Below are 6,000 nucleotides of genomic sequence, written 5' to 3' on the forward strand. Positions count from 1 at the left end.
ACACCCAGGCAAACCGGGTCTGGAGTGGACCTCTAGCAAACTCCAACAGACCAGCAGTGGAGGGTCCTGACTGTTAGAAGGAAAACTAACAAACAGAAAGGACATCCACACCAAAACTCCATCTGTACATCACCATCATCAAAGACCAAAGGTAGATAAAACCACAAAGATGGGAAAAAAACAGAACAGAAAAACAGAAAATTCCAAAAATCAGAGCACCTCTTCTCCCCCAAAGGAACATAGCTCCTCACCAGCAATGGAAAAAGCTGGAAGGAGAATGACTTTGATGAGTTGAGAGAAGAAGGCTTCAGACAATCAGACTTCTCCAAGCTAAAGGAGGCAGTTTGAACCCATCACAAAGAAGTTAAAAACCTTGAAAAAAGATTAGACAAATGGCTAACTAGAATAACCAAAGCAGAGAAGTCCTTAAAGGACCTGATGGAGCTGAAAACCAAGGCACAAGAACTATGTGACAAATGCACAAGCTTCAGTAGCTGATTTGATCAACTGGAAGAAAGGGTATCAGTGATGGAAGATCAAATGAATGAAATGAAGTGAGAGGAGAAGTTTAGAGAAAAAAGAATAAAAAGAAATGAACAAAGCCTCCAAGAAATATGGGACTATGTGAAAAAACCAAATCTACGTCTGATTGGTGTACTTGAAAGTGACGGGGAGAATGGAACCAATTTGGTAAACACTCTGCAAGATATTATCCAGGAGAACTTCCCCAACCTAGCAAGGAGGCCAACATTCAAATTCAGGAAATACAGAGAATGGCACAAAGATAATCCTTGAGAAGAGCAACTCCAAGTCACATAGTTGTCAGATTCACCAAAGTTGAAATCAAGGAAAACATGTTAAGGGCAGCCAGAGAGAAAGGTCGGGTTACCCACAAAGGGAAGCCCATCAGACTAACAGCAGATCTCTTGGCAGAAACTCTACAAGCCAGAAGAAAGTGGGGGCCAATATTCCACATTCTTAAAGAAAAGAATTTTCAACCCAGAATTTCATATCCAGCCAAACTAAGCTTCATAAGTAAAGGAGAAATAAAATCCTTTACAGACAAGCAAATGCTGAGAGATTTTGTCACCACCAGGCCTGCCCTAAAAGGGCTCCTGAAGGAAGCACTAAACATGGAAAGGAACAACCGTTACAAGCCATTGCAAAAACATGCTAAATTGTAAAGACCATCAATGCTAGGAAGAAACTGCAGCAACAAACAAACAAAATAACCAGCTAATATCATAGTGACAGGATCAAATTCACACATAATAATATTAACCTTAATTGTAAATGGGCTAAATGCTCCAATTAAAAGACACAGACTTTTAATTGTAATAAAGAGTCAAGACCCATCAGTATACCATATTCAGGAAACCCATCTCACGTGCAGAGACACACATAGGCTCAAAATAAAGGGATGGAAGAAGATCTACCAAGGAGAGGGAAAACAAAAAAAGGCAGGGGTTGCAACACTAGTGTCTGATAAAACAGACTTTAAACCAACAAAGATCAAAAGAGACAAAGAAGGCCATTACATAATGGTAAAGGGATCAATGCAACAAGAAGAGCTAACTATCCTAAATATATATGCACCCAATACAGGAGCACCCAGATTCATAAAGCAAGTCCTTAGAGACCTACAAAGAGACTTAGACCCCCACACAATAATAATGGGAGACCTTAACACCCCACTGTCAACATTAGACAGATCAACGAGAGAGAAAGTTAACAAAGATATGCAGGAATTGAATTCAGCTCTGCACCAAGTGGACCTAATAGATATGTACAGAACTCTCCACCCCAAATCAACAGAATATACATTCTTCTCAGCACCACACCACACCTTTACAGACAAGCAAATGCTGAGAGATTTTGTCACCACTAGGCCTGCCCTAAAAGAGCCCCTGAAGGAAGCACTAAACATGGAAAGGAACAACCGTTACAAGCAATTGCAAAAACATGCCAAATTGTAAAGACCATCAATGCTAGGAAGAAACTGCATCAACAAACAAACAAAATAACCAGCTAACATCATAATGACAGGATCAAATTCACACATGATAATATTAACCTTAATTGTAAATGGGCTAAATGCTCCAATTAAAAGACACAGACTTTTAATTGTAATAAAGAGTCAAGACCGATCAGTGTATTGTATTCAGGAAACCCATCTCACGTGCAGAGACACACATAGGCTCAAAATAAAGGGATGGAAGAAGATCTACCAAGCAAATGGAAAACAAAAAAAGGCCTGCAAAAAGGCCTTCCAAAATTGGCCATATAGTTGGAAGTAAAGCACCCCTCAGCAAATGTAAAATAACAGAAATTGTAATAAGGTGTCTCTCAGACCACAGTGCAATCAAACTAGAACTCAGGATTAAGAAACTCACTCAAAACTGCTCAACGACATGGAAACTGAACAATCTGCTCCTGAATAACTACTGAGTACATAATGAAATGAAGGCAGAAATAAAGATGTTCTTTGAAACCAACGAGAACAAAGACACAGCATACCAGAATCTCTGGGACACATTTAAAGCAGTGTGTAGAGGGAAATTTATAGCACTAAATGCCCACAAAAGAAAGCAGGAAAGATCTAAAACTGACACCCTAATATCACAAAAGAACTAGAGAAGCAAGAGCAAACACATCCAAAAGCTGGCAGAAGGCAAGAAATAACTAAGATCAGAGCAGAACTGAAGGAGATAGAGACACAAAAAACCCTTCAAAAAATCAGTGAATCCAGGAGCTGGTTTTTTGAAAAGATCAACAAAATTGATAGACCGCTAGCAAGACTAATAAAGAAGAAAAGAGAGAAGAATCAAATAGATGCAATAAAAAATGATAAAGGGGATATCACCACCAATCCCACAGAAATACAAACTACCATCAGAGAATATTATAAACACCTCTACACAAATGAACTAGAAAATCTAGAAGAAATGGATAAATTCCTCGACACATACACCCTCCCAAGACTAAACCAGGAAGAAGTTGAATCTCTGAATAGACCAATAACAGGCTCTGAAATTGAGGCAATAATTAATAGCTTACCAAACAAAAAGAGTCCTGGACCAGACGGATTAACAGCCAAATTCTACCAGAGGTACAAGGAGGAGCTGGTACCATTCCTTCTGAAACTATTCCAATCAGTAGAAAAAGAGGGAATCCTCCCTAACTCATTTTATGAGGCCAGCATCATCCTGATACCAAAGCCTGGCAGAGACACACACAAAAAAGAGAATTTTAGACCAATAGCCCTGATGAACATCGATGCAAAAATCCTCAATAAAATACTGGCAAACCGAATCCAGCAGCACATCAAAAAGCTTATCCGCCATGATCAAGTGGGCTTCATCCCTGGGATGCAAGCCTGGTTCAACATATGCAAATCTAGCATATAAACAGAATGAAAGCATATAAACAGAACCAAAGACAAAATATAATCCAGCATATAAACAGAACCAAAGCATATAAACAGAACTACATAATCCAGCATATAAACCGAACCAAAGACAAAAACCACATGATTATCTCAATAGATGCAGAAAAGGCCTTTGACAAAATTCAACAGCCCTTCGTGCTAAAAACTCTCAATAAATTAGGTGTTGATGGGACGTATCTCAAAATAATAAGAGCTATCTATGACAAACCCACAGCCAATATCATACTGAATGGGCAAAAACTGGAAGCATTCCCTTTAAAACTGGCACAAGACAGGGATGTCTTCTCTCACCACTCCTATTCAACATAGTGCTGGAAGTTCTGGCCAGGGCACTCAGGCAGGAGAAAGAAATAAAGGGTATTCAATTAGGAAGAGAGGAAGTCAAATTGTCCCTGTTTGCAGATGACATGATTGTATATCTAGAAAACCCCATCGTCTCAGCCCAAAATCTCCTTAAGCTGATTAGCAACTTCAGCAAAGTCTCAGGATAAAATAATCAATGTGCAAAAATCACAAGCATTCCTATACACCAATAACAGACAGAGAGCCAAATCATGAGTGAACTCCCATTCACAATAGATACAAAGAGAATAAAATACCTAGAAATCCAACTTACAAGGGATGTGAAGGACCTCTTCAAGGAGATCTACAAACCACTGCTCAACAAAATAAAAGAGGACACAAACAAATGGAAGAACATTCCATGCTCATGGATAGGAAGAATCAATATCGTGAAATTGGCCATATTGCCCAAGATAATTTATAGATTCATTGCCATCCCCATCAAGCTACCAATGACTTTCTTCACAGAATTGGAAAAAACTACTTTAAAGTTCATATGGAACCAAAAAAGAGCTCACATTGCCAAGTCAATCCTAAGCCAAAAGAACAAATCCAGAGGCATCACATTACCTGACTTCAAACTATACTACAAGGCTACAGTAACCAAAATAGCATGGTACTGGTACCAAAACAGAGATATAGACCAATGGAACAGAACACAGCCCTCAGAAGTAATACCACACATCTACAACCATCTGATCTTTGACAAACCTGACAAAAACAAGCAATGGGGAAAGGATTCCCTATTTAACTAATGGTGCTGGGAAAACTGGCTAGCCATATGTAGAAAGCTGAAATTGGATCCCTTCCTTACGCCTTCTACAGAAATTAATTCAAGATGGATTAAAGACTTAAATATTAGACCTAAAACCATAAAAACCCTAGAAGAAAACCTAGGCAATGCCATTCAGGACATAGGCATGGGCATGGACTTCATGTCCAAAACACAAAAGCAATGGCACAAAAGCCAAAATTGACAAATGTGATCTAATTAAACTAAAGAGCTTCTGCACAGCAAAAGAAACTACCATCAGAGTGAACAGGCAACCTGCAGAATGGGAGAAAATTTTTGCAATCTACTCATCTGACAAAGGGCTAATATCCAGAATCTACAAATAACTCAAACAAATTTACAAGAAAAAAACAAACAACCCCATCAAAAAGTGGGTGAAGGATATGAACAGACGCTTCTCAAAAGAAGACATTAATGCAGCCAACAGACACATGAAAAAATGCTCATCATCACTGGCCATCAGAGAAATGCTAATCAAAACCACAATGAGATACCATCTCACACCAGTTAGAATGGCCATCATTAAAAAGTCAGGAAACAACAGGTGCTAGAGAGGATGTGGAGAAATAGGAACACTTTTACACTGTTGGTGGGACTGTAAACTAGTTCTACCATTGCGGAAGACAGTGTAGCGATTCCTCAGGGATCTAGAACTAGAAATACCATTTGACCCAGCCATCTCATTACTGGGTATATACCCAAAGGAGTATAAATCATGCTGCTATAAGGACACATGCACACGTATATTTATTGCAGCACTACTCACAAAAGCAAAGACTTGGAACCAAGCCAAATGTCCAACAATGATAGACTGGATTAAGAAAATGTGGCACATATACACCATGGAATACTATGCATCCATAAAAAATGATGAGTTCATATCCTTTGTAGGGACATGGATGAAGCTGGAAACCGTCATTCTCAGCAAACTATCACAAGGACAAAAAACCAAACACCGCGTGTTCTCACTCATAGGTGGGAATTTAACAGTGAGAACACATGGACACAGGAAGGGGAACATCACACACTGGGGCCTGTTGTGGGGTCGGGGAGAGGGAAGGGATAGCATTAGGAGATATACCTAATGCTAAATGACGAGTTAATGGGTGCAGCACACCAACATGGCACATGTATACATATGTAACAAACCTGCACGTTGTGCACATGTACCCTAGAACTTAAAGTATAATAAAAACAAACAAAAAATAAATAAGGCAACATTTTTGAAGACATTGAACTTTCTTGATAGCCTCGTTCTTTTAATATAACTTTTCCTATACCCAAACTTCTATCTTTTTCTTCCTGAAATATTCTCTAAAATATGAATTTGGTTGCTTTTCTTCATGGGAGACAGTAGTCATAAATTTAAATAATATTCATAATTTGGAAAACTGCTGTTCTTGTTTTAGAATTGGTG

Source organism: Hylobates moloch, unplaced genomic scaffold (genome assembly GCF_009828535.3).
Source record: "Hylobates moloch isolate HMO894 unplaced genomic scaffold, HMol_V3 SCAFFOLD_6, whole genome shotgun sequence".
Lineage (NCBI taxonomy): Eukaryota > Metazoa > Chordata > Mammalia > Primates > Hylobatidae > Hylobates > Hylobates moloch.